At 47.8% G+C, this 16,127-nt stretch overlaps 1 long non-coding RNA gene across 2 annotated transcripts in view; it reads left to right on the forward strand.

The window, feature by feature from the left end:
• LOC789803 (uncharacterized) overlaps window positions 1–16,127 on the forward strand; it is a 78,156-nt gene that overhangs the window by 17,964 nt on the left and 44,065 nt on the right. The gene's annotated exons all lie outside the window — the stretch shown is intronic.

A 16,127-nucleotide genomic window follows, 5' to 3' on the forward strand; every position in this document is an offset into this window, starting at 1 on the left:
CTTCCCTCCCCAGGGATTGAACACGCGACTCCTGCATTGGCAAACTGAGCCACCTGGGAAGCTCTTAAAAGGGCATGCTGCACCAAAAGTTAAGAGTTCTTGGTAAGTGAACCAAGCACTAGCTTGGCTGATAAAACCAAAATCATTTGTTAAAAAGTAGTCTAGTGTGTGAAGTAGGGTTGCATGATATGGCAAGTAAAATTACAGGATAACCCAGTTAAATTTGAGTTTTAAATGACAGTTTTTTAGCGTTAGTATTGTCCCATACTGGATTTTCTATATTTTATCTGGCGCCCTAGTGAGAAGGCGAGAAGGCAATATGTTAAGGTGGAGAGGGAAGATGATTTCATTCCTCCTAGAAAGAAAACTGGAGAAGAAAAAAAAAAGACACCTGAAATTTATAAATAAATGCCTCCAATTATGAAGCAGACCTAAGACTGTGCTTGAGAAACTTTGATTTAAAGTCCACCTAGCCCTGTGCTAAGGATGGTATTTACATTATCATAATTGAAATGTCCTCTGCAGTAGGATAATTATTATTTTTATTTTACAAATGAAGAAAGAGGCTCAGAGATAGGAGGTGGCTTGCCCAAGTTGCCATATTTTCATTCAGTCACCCCAAAAATAGTTACTGAGAATATTTTAGTGTGCTGTTCTGGTATTTTTATTCCACACACAGGCTGCCTCCTGAACTTGAAAATTTTAGTTCTCTGCTCACTGCTTAGGCACCTTCTCCTTACCCACGCCAGCTGTTGTTTCCATGGTAACCAACCCTACTCTGCCTCTACTGCTATCTAGAGCTGAGAGCTCTTGAAGGGGAGCAAGAGGAACCAGTGACGTTAGTGTACCCCGCCTAAGGAATGGGAGGGGTGCCTGGAGCCCTAAAGCTGCCTCTTTCAGTGGTTTGTGCTAGATGCCTGTATGTGTTAAAATCTGTCTTTGGATGGGGTGTCTGCAAAAGAATAAAAAGTTGACCGTGTGAACCTCTGTAGACTCCATGGAGTCACAGACTGTCGGTTCATAAGCTGCTGCGAGCACCAGTGATATTAACATTTTGCATGCTTAATACTTATTAATTCATTTAGTCTATCACTCAGTCAGTAATGATCTGAAGAAAGCTGACTTCCTATGTGTGCTGAATGCTAAAGGTACTACTGCTGTTAATACACTTACAGTCTCTACTGCTGGAGACGCAATGGCACCCCACTCCAGTCTCTTGCCTGGAGAATCCCATGGACGGTGGAGCCTGGTGGGCTGCAGTCCATGGGGTTGCGGAGAGTTGGACACGACTGAGTGACTTCACTTTTCACCTTCATGCGTTGGGGAAGGAAATGGCAACCCACTCCAGTGTTCTTGCCTGGAGAGTCCCAGGGACGGCGGAGCCTGGTGGGCTGCTGTCTATGGGGTCGCACAGAGTCGGACACGACTGAAGCGACTTAGCAGCAGTAGCAGCAGCAGTCTCTACTGCCCTGTTCCTTAGAGTCCTGCAGGAGAGATACTTATTTATTTGTTTATTTTTTATGATTTTTTAATTGACGCATCTTTGATATACAATATTATGTTACAAGTATATGATCTAGTTATTCAGAATTTTTAAAAGTTATATTCCATTTATAGCTATTATAAAATATTGACTATATTCACTGTGTTATACAGTGTATCCTTGTAGGTTAGTTTATACCTAATAGTCTGTACCTCTTAATCCCCTACCCCTGTTTATCCCTTCCCTGCTTCCTTCTGTCCTTTGGTAACACCAGTTCTTTCTCTACAAGTCTGGTCATTTGTTGTATTCACTAGTTTGTTATACTTTTTAGATTCCACATATAAGCAGTATTATAGAGTATTAGTCTTTCTCTGTCTGACATCTCACTTAGCATAGTCCCTTCCACGTCCATCCATGTTGTTGCAAATGGCAAACTTTCATTCTTTCTAATGGCCAGTAGAGTCCCATTGTATATATGTAGCACATCGTCTTTATCCATTCCTCTGCTGATGGACACTTAGGTTGTTTCCATATCTTGGCTATTATAAATAGTGCTGCTCTGAACATTGAGGTACATGTACCTTTTCAAATTAGTGTTTTCATTTTTTTTTTCCAGATATGTACCCAGGAGTGGAGTTTTTTGCTTAGTCAGATGGTAGTTCTGTTTTTAGGTTTTTTTGAGAAACCTCTGTACTATTTCCCGTAGTACCTGTACCAATTTACATTCCCACCAACAGTGTACAGAGTTCCCTTTTCCCATATCCTTACCAACATTTGTTTGTGTTGTTTTGTTATTTATTTGTTCCTTTTGCTATTTTGTTATTATTTATTTATTCATCACTATATTCTGAGAGCCCATTATGTGTGAGACATATTAGAGTCTGGGAGAAAGTTTGAAAAGTAAAACAAAATGCTGTGCTGCATGGAAATGAGCCTGATAGGTTTGAGGTCAGGTATTAAACAGATAATCACAAGGATGGCACATATTTACTAAGTACCTACTGTGGTGCCAGGCACTATTTCAGACAAAGGGACTGTAGCAATGAACAAAATAGACTTTGTATCTGTTCTCATGGAGTTTACATTATGGTGCAAAGAGAAGAAATACATGTAAATAAATCATTTAGTGTCTTTCATTTACAGCATTAGAGAAGGAAAATGGCAGCCCACCCCTGTATTCTTGCCTGGAGAAAATCCAGGGACAGAGGACCCTGACAGGCTATAGTCCATGGAGTTGCAAAGAGCTGGATGTGACTTAGTGACTAAACAGCAGCAACAACAAGAACAGTTACAACATACAAAATATTCAACTCAAATTGACTTAAATAAAAAGGAGAATTTGTTGGCCTAACTAATTGAACATGCCAGAGATATAGGTGGTCTCCTCTATTTAGAAACATGATTTCTATTATTCTTGCAAATCTCTGTGGTTTTTCTGCCCAGTATTCCCTCCCCCTGTTTCTTGCCACAGAAGCCTTCATTTTCTATGGAGATCTGGTGAGGGTTTGACCCAAGCCTTGTCAGACACTCTGTTCTCTTGCTGTGCCCACCGTGATTGGTTCAGGAATGAGCATGTGACTCCAGGTGAGGCATTCAGAGATACTCCTGGAATGATAGCTCTTTGCTAGGATGCTAAACTGGTCCTGTCTGCCTGTTAGGGACAAAAGCAAGAGTCAGAGCCTCCCACTGCCTCTTCTAATATGTAGAGGGGATAAGGTATGTAATGGACTTAGCACAAAGTGGGCTGTCAGCAACTGTCAGCTAGTGTTGAGGGTGAGTTACAAAGGGACAGTGAGAAGAAAGTCTTTGAAGGGACCGGAAGCTCATGAGTTTGTAGACCACTTCAAAATAAAGTAAATCAGGTTTCTTGGAGTGCCTGTTGTTGTTCAGTCTCTAAGTCATGTCTGACTCTGCGACCCCATGGACTGCAGCACACAATACTTCCCTGTCCTTCACTATCTCCCAGAGTTTGCTCAGACTCATGTCCATTGAGTCAGTGATTCCATTTAACCATCTCATCCTCTGCCACCCCCTTCTCTTCCTGCCCTCAGTCATTCCCAGCATCAGGGTCTTTTCCAGTGAGTCAGCTCTTCACATCAGGTGGCCAAGGTATTGGAGCTTCAGCATCAGTCCTGCCAATGAATATTCATGATTGATTTCCTTTAACATGGACTGGTTTGATCTCCTTGCTGTCCAAGGGACTCTCAACCGTCTTCTCCAGCACCACAGTTCAAGAGCGTGAATTCTTTGGTGCTCAGCCTTCTTTATGGTCCAGTTTTCACACTCATATATGACTGCTGGAAAAACCATAGCTCTGACTATGTGCACCTTTGCTGGCAAAGTGATGTCTCTGCTTTTTAATACACTGCCTAGGTTTATCATAGCTTTTCTTCCAAGAAGGAAGCGTCTCTTAATTCATGGCTGTAGTCACTGTCAGCAGTGATTTTGGAGCCCAAGAACATAAAATGTGCCACTGTTTCCATTTTCCCCTCCATGCGTACGTGCTATCATGGAATACTTGTCTCTCTCTGACTACTCTGCTTGATGTGACTGATCATCTCTAGGTCCATCCATGTTGCTACAAATGGCACCATTTCTTCTTTTAGTGGCAGAGTAATATTCCGTTGTATATATGCACCACACCCTCAACCATGCGTCTGTCAGTGGGCACTTAGATGGCCTCCATGTCTTGGCTGTTAGAGTAGCGCCTCTGTGAACGTTGGGGTGCATGGATCTTTTCAAATTAGGGTTTTTGTCTTTTCCAGGTATACGCCCAGGGGTAGGATTGCTGGATCGAATGGTAGCTGTTTTTAGTTTTTTAAGGGATCGCCATACTGTTCTCAATCATGGCTGCACCAAATTACATTCCCACAAACAGTTTAGGAGGGTTCCTTTCTCTCCACAACCCCTCCAGCATTTATTGTTTGTGGACGTCTTGATTATGGCCATTCTGACCTGTGTCAGGTGGTACTGCGTTGTACTTTTGACTTGCATTTCTCTAATAATTAGTGTTACTGAATGTCTCTTCACGTGCCTGTTGGCCATATATATATCTCCTTTGGGGGAAATGTCTAGGTCTTCTGCGCATTTTTTGATTTGTTTGTTGTTGTTGTTTTTTGATGATTGAGTTGTAAGCTGTTTGTCTGCTTTGAAAAGTAAGCCCATATCAGTTGCATCAGTTGCAGGTATCTTCTCCCATTCTGTAAGTTGTCTTCTTGTTCTGTTTATGGTTTCCTTTGCTGTGCAAAAGCTTTGAAGTTTGATGAGGGCCTATTTGTTTATTTTTGCTTCTATTTCTTTCACCTCGGGAGACTGATCTAAGAAAATACTGCTACAGTTTATGTGCATGACTGTTTTGCATTAAAATGAAAATCTGACTGCCTTCCTCTACCTGAAATCCTCAAAAAGAGTCCTACAGCTTTTTTGCTGAAGCCCCGGCTCCTCACCAAGGCTTTAATGGAGTGGAGACTCCAGGTTCTTTTTGGAAGGTCCATGGGGTGGCATTTGGCTTAAAAATAGGTGAACGCAGGATGTGGCTGAATATGTCTGGAAGCTCCACTTGTATCACTGTATAAATGACTACATCATATTACTATTCAAAAAACCAGTGTTCCTCAATATATACTTATGTTTTGGAGGGTGTGTGCATGCACCAATGTGCGCGTGTGAGGATAGACATAGTGAGGTGACAATCAATCAATCACACTGAAGCTTGGGCTTCCGTGGTGGCTCAGTGGTAGAGAACCCGCCTGCCAATGCAGGCGTCAGGAGTTCAGTCCCTGATCTGGGAAGCTCCCCCACACTGCAGTACACCAGGCTTCCCTGTCTTTCACTATCTCTTGGAGCTTGCTCAGATTCATTTCCCTTGAGTTGGTGATGCCCATCCAAGCATCTCATCCTCTGTTGTCCCCTTCTACTCCTGCTCTCAATCTTTCCCAGCATCAGAGCCTTTTCCAATAACTTGGTTCTTCGCATCAGGTAGTCAAAGTACTGGAGCTTCAATTTCAGCATCAGTGCTTCCAGTGAATATTCAGGGTTGATTTCCTTTAGGATTGACTGATTTTATCTCCCTATAGTCCAAGGGACTCTCAAGAGTCTTCTCCAACACCACAGTTCAAAAGCATCAACTCTTTGGTGCTCAGCCCCCTTTATGAGCAATTCAGATCATCCTCCTTTTCTTATGGAGCCGACAGTTTTGGGGACCACCACCATGCTGCAAGTGGAGTGTTGGAGAGTTCCCACAAGCTTTGGAAAAGACAGCCAGAGAAGCAGGCCGCCAACCAGCATCCGTTAGAAACCCGTTCAGCCGCTCCGCAGTGGCTTGCCTCAGCGAACTTGCTTTTGCAAGCCAAACAATCCATGTCAGCGCTCTACCCTGCAAACTCAGCCAGTGAAAGAGCCCATCAAGGGTGGACTCACTCTGGTAAACACGCCTCCGGGTGCCAGCCAGTCAGCAGGGATCTCACTTGAGAGACCACAGTCCTACAGATGGCATGAAGCTGTTGATGCCTCCAAAGGTCTGCCACCCTCCCAACGCCAAATCCTGCATGAGATCAGTCCACCCAGGACAGAGAGACTGCCTGACTAGCAGAGCTCTCCCTCCTTAGGGGAAAAAATAAATCTGGCACTGTCCTTTTATTTATTTTTTTACCTTTTTGTTTTGTATTGGGTGTAGCTGCTTAACAATGCTGTGATAATTTCAAGTGGATAGCAAAGGGACTCAGCCATACATACATATGGACCCACTGTCCCCCAAACTCCCCTGCCATCCAGGCTGCCACATAACCCTGAGCAGAGTTCCGTGTGCTGTAGAGCAGGTCCTTGTTGCTTATCTATTTGAAATATAGCCGTGTGTACATATCCATCCCAAACTCCCTAACTGTCCCTTCCCCTTGCAACGGTAAGTTCATCTCAAAGTCTGTGAGTCTCTTTCTGTTTTGTAATAAGTGTACTTGCACCCTTTCTTTTAGGCTCCACATGTAAGGGGTGTTGCATGGCGTTTCGCCTTCTCTGTCTGACCTCACTCAGTACGGCACTCTCTAGGTCCATGCGTGTTGTTGCATTATTTCCTTCTTTTTAACGGCTGGGTAATATTCCACTGTATATATGTGCCGCATCTTCTTTATCTATCCTCTGTCAGTGGACATGTAGGTTGCTTCCACGTCTCAGCTATTGTAAACAGTGCTGCAGTGAACATTGGGGAAGCGCTGTGCTTTTATTTGGGGTGTTAAGTCGTGTGAGTCTGCTAGTACCGCCGTAACAGGGCAGCACAGGCCAGGGGGGCTGAAACAAGAGCAGTGTGTTGTCTCACGACCCTGGAGACCAGAAATCTGGAATGAGGGTGTCGGGGGTGCAGGTCTCTCCCGCGGCCCCTCTCTGTGGCGTCAGACGGCCACCTTCTCCCAGTAACCTCGCACGGTCTTCACCGCGCGTGTCCAGACTCTGTCCTCTTATGAGGGTGCTGATGGTTGGATTAGGGCCCGCCCTAATGACTGCACCTTACTTTAACTATCTGCAGACTGAAAAGACTAAATCTAGACTATCTGAAGACTGAGAAGCCTATTTCCAAGCTCAGGCACAATCTGAGCTTCTGGGGGGCCTCGAGGGATCAGGACTTCAGTGAATGAATTTAGAGGGCATAGAGTTCAGCTCATAACAGCGTAGTAGTCTCTCTTGGCTATTTTTGTTTTGTATTATTTCTTTTTAAAGATTTTTTGATGTGGACCATTGGTCTTCCCTGGTGGCTCAGTGGTAAAGAATCTGCCTGCAGTGCAGGAGACGTTGAGTTCAATCCTTGGATCAGGAAGATTCCCTGAAGAGAGGAATGGCAACCCACTCCAGTATTCTGGGCTGGGAAATGCTGTGGGCAGAGGAGCCTGGGCGTTGCAACAGCCAGAAACAACTGAGAGACTCAACCACCACTGTTAAAATCTTTATTGAGTTTGTTACAGTTTTGCTTCTGTTTTATGTTTTGGTTTTTGGGGCCGTGAGTCATGTGGGATCTCAGTTTCCCACCCTGGGATCAAACTCTCACTCCCTGCATCGTAAGGTGAGGTCTTAACCACTGGACTGCCAAGGAAGTCCCCGCACTGTGTGTGTGTGTGTGTTTTTTCTTTCTTTCTTTAAATATTTCTTTTGTACTAGGGTAGAGCCAGTCAACAAACAGTGTTGTGATAGTCTCAGGTGAGCAGTGAAGGGGCTCAGCCACCCACGTCCACGTATCCGCTCTCCCACCGAGTCCCACGCCCATCCAGGCCTCCCCATGTTTTGACAGAGGCAGTGCACAGCCACATGCTTGGGAACAGGTGGCTTCTGCCTTCCCAAGCTCTCTGTGCTCTCCCAGGCGTGTCTCTTTCTTCCGCTGGGACACACGAAGCCCTTCTTGGCCCTGGGTTTTGGACACAGGCCATGAGTTCTCCGAGTGCGCACAAGTCCTCTCCCTCCTGGAATGCCCCCTGCCCGCACCCCCACCCCTCCCACCCAGTCTGCCTCACTCAGGGAATCCAGAGTTCCACTCCACTGGAGATACTCGGCCACACTCCAGCCTCTGCCTCTGGGTGTTAATTAGCGCCGGGAAGCTGGGGTCATTTCTCGCCACACATCCCTGTGCTCCCAGTTGGAAAGGAACGACCCACGTGGCGAATCTCACAGGACTGGAATCAGCAAGCGCCCAGCACATCTCATGCATTTAGGGGCCCGGGTTGGGGTGAGTAGGGAGGCAGTAGAAAACTCTAGACTCCCAAAGTCTAGGGAGGCAGTAGAAAACTCAGTCATCAAGACGTGTAATGTTTTTCCTTTATTTTTTTTTTAAATATTTTTTAAAATGTGGACCATTCCTAAAGTCTTCATTGAATTTGAATTTGTTACAGTATTGCGTCTGTTTATGTTTTGGGGTTTTTGGGCCACGAGGCACGTGGGGGTCTTAGCTCCTCGACCAGGGATCGAACCCTCGCCCCCTGCATTGGATGGCGAGCTCCTCACCTCATGACTGCCAGTGCATGCCTGCTAAGTCACTCCAGTCATGTCCCACTATTTGTGGCCCTGTGGACTGCAGCCGGCTCCTCTATCCGTGGGATCCTCCAGGCAGGAATACTGGAGTGGGTTGCCATGCCCTCCTCTGGGGCATCTTCCTGACCCAGACATCAAACCCACGTCTCTTACGTCTCCCGCACTGGCAGGCAGGTTCTTTACCACTGGCACCATGCAGAAGTCCTAAATGTGTAATATTTTTTAAAAGATTGACTTGTGGCCGTGCTGTCTCCGCCGCGGTGCAGGCGTTGTCTGGCTGCAGCGAGCGGGGCTACTCTGCAGTCGCAGCGCTCGGCCTTCTCACTGCAGGGGCTCCTCTTGCTTCGGAGAACAGGCTCAAGGGTGCTCGGGCTGAGTGCTGTGGTGCACAGACTTGGTAGCCCTGAGGCATATGGGGTCTTCCCGGAGCAGGGATCGAACCTGTGACCCCTGCATTGGCAGGTGGATTCTCAACCACTAGACCACCAGGAAAGCCCCCAAATATATAATATTTTAACAATACATTAAAAAAAAATCACAATGAATGCAAAGCAGTCAGCGATGAAGGACTCCTGTTGGGATTTGCAGCATCTGAGGCCTGCTTTAGGATAGCCGCAGGTGGTACAGTGAATGGGGCCTGCTGGAGGGACCTGTTCCTGCCCATCTCCAATCTTTGGCCAAATCTGCCTCCAGGGCCCCCAGTCCTTTCTTAGGAGGGGAGCTGGGGGAGGAGAGGAGCAGAAACGCCTCTGAGCCTCTCCCAGGCTGGTTCCAGCCGGGCTGGCGACCCTTCCTTGGAAGGAGTTGACCTCTCATTCTCAGGGAGCAAGGCCTTGGCTAGTCATTAACCTGCAAAGTATCTGGGAGCCCAGGCCGCCCAGATCCTTCTCTTTGCGGGTGGAAGTGCCTCTCGCGGTCATGAGGCAGAAGCACGAGCCTCTCCCGTGGACAGTCTCCAGACAGCACAGGCCGCAGGGTCTGCGGGTCACGCCCCCTCCATCTGCAGGCCTCCTCCCAGTCCCCTCCTTGGCTGCCCCACCCTCATCTTCCCCCTGGCTTACGCCCCTGGTCTCCTGAGGGCACCCCCACTCCCGTTCCTGCCCTCCCACCCTCCGGTCAATGCCCCACATAATTGAGATTTTACCATTCCTGGTACTTCCCCGGTGGCCCAGTGGTTAGGACTTTGCCTTCCGATGCAAGGGTGCAGGTCTCATCCCCAGTCAGGGAGTAAGATCCCACACGCCTCTTGGGCAAAAAAGCCAAAACATGAAACAGAAGCAATTTTGTAACAAATTCAATAAAGGTTTTAAAAATAGTCCACATTAAAAGAAAAAAAAAAAAGATATTACCATCCTTACATCAAACCAACTGGTGCCTCCTCATTGCTAGTAGGGGAAAAAAAATTTACGCTCCTATTTTAACTTTAGTTTTTTCAAGAGACAAAAATTAATATATGTACATACATATTTTATATATAATGCAGCATCACACCCTGTAGGGCATTTACTGACATACTTGCAGATATGTTTGCAACACTTCTTAAGTCTACAAAACAGAACAAAGTGAACAAATACATTCAGCACTTATAAAACATAATAAAAAATATAAAGTACTATTTTCCTTTCAACACTTCAAAAGATGTGTATATGCTCTTTGTTTTTTAACAAGTAGCACCACAAATGTAACCTCTGAAGCCCCTTTTAAAGAAGGAATTAGGAGGATTTCCCTGTTGGTCCAGCAGGTTAGAATCTGCCTTGCAGTGCGAGGGACGCAGGTTCCATCCCTGCTCGGGACACTGAGATCCCTCATGCCACAGGGCTGCTGAGCCACATGTTGCAAGCCAGACCTGGCAAAGCTAAATAAGTAAACATGTAAAGTCATTAAAACTTACTAAAGTTATTAAAAAATAAATAAATGGAGGCTTATAAACAGTGGAAGCTTCAGAGTCTCCACCATGGAGGGCCGAGGAGAACAATTCAGTTACCTGGAGTGGAGTGACAGGAGGCAGTTTGACTTCGCCTGAAGCTGCAGCTGCGTTTGTACAGTTTTCTAAACATAGTCACTATTTGTAAATATGTTACACTATAACTCATTGCATGTTGTTGTTCAGTCCCTAAATTGTGTCTCACTCTGCAACCCCATGGACTGCGGCACACCAGGCCTCCCTGTCCTTCCTCATCTCCTGGAGTTTGCTGAAACTCGTGTCCATTGAGTCAGTGATGCCATCCAACCATCTCATCCTCTGTCATCCCCTTCTCCTCCTGCCTTCAATCTTTCCCAGCATCAGGTTCTTTGCAAAGGAGTTAGTTCTTTGCATCAGGTGGCCAAAGTATTGGAGCTTCAGCTTCAGCATCAGTCCTTACAATGAATATTCAGGACTGATTTCCTTTAGGATGGACTGGTTGGATCTCCTTGCAGTCCAAGGGACTCTCAGGAGCCTTCTCCAACACCACAGTTCAAAAGCATCAATTCTTCGGTGCTCATTCTTCTTTATTGTCCAACTCTCACATCTGTACATGACTACTGGAAAAACCATAAGCTTTGACTGCATGGACCTTTGTCAGCAAAGTGATGTCTCTGCTTTTTAATACGCTGTCTAGATTTGTTATAGCTTTCCTTCGAAGGAGCAAGTGTCTTTTACTTTCATGGCTGCAGTCATCATCTGCAGTGATTTTGGAGCCCAAGAAAAGAAAACCTGTCACTGTTTCCACTGTTTCCCCATCTATTTGCCATGAAGTGATGGGACCGGATGCCATGATCTTAGTTTTCTGAATGTTGAGTGTTAAGCAAGCTTTTTCACGCTCCTCTCTCGAGGCTCTTAGTCCCTCTTCGCTTTCTGCCATTAGAGTGGTGTCGTCCGAGTATCTGCGGTCTCTGGAGTTGTAAATTCCTTGAGATGGAAGGTGCAGTGGTGGTTTGCAGGGCCTCAGAGAGGGAGGGTGGGGAGTTGGTGTTTAATGGGGACAGTTTCAGTTTGCAAGATGAAAAGAGTTGTGGAGATGGATGGTAGTGACAGTTATACCACATTATGAGCGTATTAAACACTGCTGACCTGTACACTTAAAAATGGTTAAACTAGGGACCTCCCTGGTGGTCCAGGAGTTGAGAGTTCGTCTTCCACTACAGGTGGCCCAGGTTTGATCCCTGCTCAGGAAACTAAGATCCCACATGCCGTCGTATGTGGCCAAAAACAAAAATGTTAAGATGGTTAATTTAATGTTATGTGTATTTTAGCAGTTTTTTTTTTTTAAAGAAAAAACAAAGATGTCGGGTTGTTTCCAGTCATCTGAAGCCTTGACTAGTGGGGAGATCCACCTCTGGGACAGGGAATGGCCACCACAACCAGTAAAACCCAGTAACAGTGAAGGAAGAGTATGGCAGTGGGTTCTTTCCCGAAGCCTCCGCAGGGGAACCCAGCCCAGCCCCACCTTGACTTCAGCCTTGTGAGACCCGGTGGAGGCTGCCTGGACTTCTGACCTATACAACAACGGTCAGGTGATCTGTGGGCATCGTTTCCAGACTCCAAGTTTGTAGTAATTTGTTCCAGAGCGATGAACACTAACAGTTATTGTCAGAATGGACCATGGAATTTAAATTAGATCAGGAGGAGCTGTGGTCAGGTGCTGTGAACTGAATGTGCCAATAAGTCACAGAATTGTATGGGGGGCGGGGGGGCGGGAAGACCTAAGGAGACCAGGGCCAGCGTTGAGAGCAACAGCGATCTGATATGTGATTTCAGGCACGGTGTGGTTTCTGATGACAAAGTCAGAGTAGGTAGGTAGACAGACAGACAGATAAGTATGCATAGAAAACAATAATGGAATAAATATCCCCAAACCTTAAGAGTCATTATCTCTATGTTGCCTGATGATGGATAATTTTTAAAATTAATCACATTCGATCTTTTTATTTTCATTTTTAAAATTTTGTCTAAACTTCTAATTTTTTATTTTGTATTGGGGTATAGCTGATTAACAGAGTTTGATAGTTTCAGGTGAACAGCACAGGGACTCAGCCGTACATATACATGGATCCATTCTCTCCCACGCCACCCACCACCTGTTCATTTTGTTTATTTTTGGCTGCACTGGGTCTTCCTTGCTGCGCACGGGCTTTCTCTAGTTGTGGTGCTGGGGGCTGCTCCCTGGTTGCAGTGCCAGGGCCTCTTATTGCAGCGGCTTCTGTTGTTGCAGAGCACAGGCTCTAGGTTCATGGGCTTCGGGAGTGGTGGCCTCCCGACGTAGTTGCTGTGCCACTAAGGGCCTTCCTGGACCAGAGATCAAACTCGTGTCCTCTGCATTGGAAGGCAAGTTCTTAATTAATTTTTATGGGAGTGTAGTTGTTTTAGGATGCTGTAAGGCAAAATGCATCAGCCATCCATATACGCATGTCCCCTCTTTTGTGGATGTCCTTCCCGTTCAGGTCGCACAGAGCGCTGGGTAGAGCTCCCCGTGCTGTGCGGCAGGTTCTCGTTGGTCACCTCTTCTGTGCACAGCGTCAGTAGTCGGTGTGTGTCAGCCCCGGCCCCCGACTCCTCCCACCCCGTCTGTCCCCTTTGGTGTGCGTCCGTTTACGTCTCGTGTCTGCCTCTGTTTGGCTGTGGTCCTGCTTTGTCTCCTTTTGCCTTTGTTGCCTGTGGTTTTGGCATCCTGTCCATGAACCCGTCCTCTCAGATGGTAAAGCATCCACCTGCAATGCAGCAGAGCCAGGTTCAGTCCCTGGGTTGGGAAGATCCCCTGGAGGAGGGCATGACAGTCCACTCCAGTATTCTTGCCTGGAGAGTTCCATGGACAGAGGACCCTGGCGGGCTGCAGTCCTTGGGTCACAAAGAGTCGGACGTGGTGGAGCGACCCACACTTTCACTCACTTTTCAGACCACAGTTGCCTCTCTCCATTCACTTAAAGAATGATCTTGCCTTAGTCAGAGTCCCTACTCCTTCCTCCACCCCCGCCCCAGGGGGAAAGGAACACCTCTGCACAAACTCCCGAGACCCTCCAGGATTCGGCTCCCAAGACTCCCCAGGATTCGGCTCAGTGCCCGGGGCCAAGGCAGGTTGGGTCTTTGTTGGAGGCGTGCATGCTCCCTTGTTGATGTCAGTTAGAATGTCATTTATAGTTCACACCTGGCTGTCTCGGGTAGGGTCTCTGAATCCCTCCGGTGAGCACCACAGAGGGAGAGCGGGGCTTCTGGGGGCCCCTGCCCATCTCTGTCTTAATACGTGGCATCTAAAGGGGGCCCCAGAGGGCTCTGTGCCAGGGCTGGAACCCGGGAGCCTTCTTGCCCTCTGATACGCAGGGTGAGCCAGGTGAGACACTCCTGACCCAGCCGGCTCACTGCTCCCCTTCCCCAGTTTGCAGGAGGGCAGTGGAAGCTGAGGCTGTGTGCGGCGGGACGGCAGGGAGGCTGGGGGAAGTGCCTGCTCCGGCCTGATCCTTCTCATGGCCTGTGGTCAAATGCAGAGAGTGAAAGTGTGAGTCACTCGGTCGTGTCCCACTCTACAGCCCAATGGACTGTACCTGCCAGGCTCCTCTGTCTGTGGGATTCTCCAGGCAAAGATACTGCATCGGGTGGCCGTTCCTTCCTCCAGGGGATCTTTCCAACCCAGGGATCAAACCCGGGTCTCCTGCACTGGCAGGCGGATTCTTTACGTCTGAGCCACCAGGGAAGCCCCAGTGGCCCGGGGGACAAACTTTACTGGGTCTTGGGCCCCAGAAGGGGACAGGAGCAGAGGCAGAGGCCCTAGCTTTCCTGGATGGGGAAACACTTCACAGGGCTTGTGCTCACTCCTTCCTGAGTGAGGAAGCATTCCTAGGGTCAGGGATCCTCCACTCCTGGACATGGAAAGAGTGACACTGTCTTTCCCTCCCTCACCAGGCTACACCTCCCAGACCCTCACTGGTATAGACATTCTGTCCTTTGGCTGAGTGATACTCCATTGTATATACACATTTGCAGAGCTGTGGGTAGGCCTAGAGACCGTTATACAGAGTGAAGTAAGTCAGAAAGAGAAAAATCACACATATATGTTGAATCTAGAAAAATGGCACAGAAGAACCTATTTGCTAAGCAGAAATAGAAACACAGAGGAAGCGAAGAAATGTTCTGACACCAAGGGGGAAGCGGGGGTGGGATGAGCTGGGATTGACACATGTGCACTATTGATACGTGTGTAAAATAGCTGATGAGAACCGACTGTAGAGCTCAGGGAACCCTACTCAGTGCTCTGCGGTGACCTGGGTGGGAAGGAAATCCAAGAGAGAGGGGAGATATGTGTACATACGGCTGGTTCACTCTGCTGTACAGCGGAAACTAACACAACATTGTAAAGCAACTTGTTGTTCAGTTGATAAATCATCTCCGACTCCGTGGACCCCCATGGACTGCAGCACACCAGGCCTCCCTGTCCATCACCAACTCCCGGAGCTTGCTCAAACTCAGGTCCATCAAGTCAGTGATGCCATCCAACCATCTCATCCTCTGCCGCCCCTTCCTCCTCCTGCCCTCAATCTTTCTGAGCACCAGAGTCTTTTCCAGTGAGTCAGCTCTTCGAATCAGGTGGCCAAAGTATTGGAGCTTCAGCTTGAGCATCAGTCCTTCCACTGAATGTTCATGACTGATTCCCTTTAGAGTTGACTGGCTTGATCTCCTTGCAGCCCAAGGGACTCTGAAGAGTCTCCTCCAGCAGCACACTTCGTAAGCGCCTTTGTTGGCAAAGTGGTGTCTAGGTTTAGCAAAGCTTCTCTTCCAAGGAACAAGCATTTTTTAACGTCATGGCTGCAGCCCCCATCTGCAGTGATTTTGGAGCCCAAGAAAAGAAAACCTGTCACTGCTTCCGCTTTTCCCCCATCTATTTGCCATGAAGTGATGCCATGAGCTTAGTTTTCTGAATGTTGAGTTTTAAGCCAGCTTTTCCACTCTCCTCTTTCACCCTCATCCAGAGAGTCTTTAGTTCCTCTTTACTTTGTGCCATTAGAGGGGTATCATCTGCATATCTGAGGTTCTTGATGTCTCTGTGGTGACCTAAATGGGAAGGAAATCCAAAAAAGAGTGGATACAAGTATACGTATAACTGATTCACTTTGCTGCGCAGCAGAAACTAACACAACATAGTAAAGCAACTATAAAAACTTGTTTAAAAAGTTGAAACCCGGAAGAAAGCAGAGAAGTCGTGCCCTGGGATGTCAGTGCTGGGGCAGTGCCCCTCGGTGGGGACGGCGTGGCGCGGGGCGGGACGGGTCCTCCTCCGGCCCCTCCACGGGCCTCCAGCCCCAGCTGGAGGATTAAGGAGAGCAGGCTCCTGGCGCCCCGCAGTCTGCGGCCGCCGCCGGGGAGTGTCCCGAGAGAGCAGAGGGGCCAGAGGGCTGGAGGCTCCCAGAGGAACCGGAGACCCGAAGGTCAGCAGAGCCCTGGCCTTCCAATTAGGTTCCTTGTGACCCCGGAGGCGTGCACACCCTCCACGCGGGGGAGAAGGGCTGAAGAGAGGTGAACTGCCGGAGACAGGCCGTTTCCCAGAGAGGCGCCCGGGGTTCCCATTTCACTGTGACCCTTCGACCACTTTGCAATTAAACAGCACACCTCTCCCCATTCCCACCCTACTGTCACCAAGGCGCATCCTCCTGGGGTTAGGAAAGCCCT

This window comes from Bos taurus, chromosome 18 (genome assembly GCF_002263795.3).
Source record: "Bos taurus isolate L1 Dominette 01449 registration number 42190680 breed Hereford chromosome 18, ARS-UCD2.0, whole genome shotgun sequence".
Classification (NCBI taxonomy): domain Eukaryota; kingdom Metazoa; phylum Chordata; class Mammalia; order Artiodactyla; family Bovidae; genus Bos; species Bos taurus.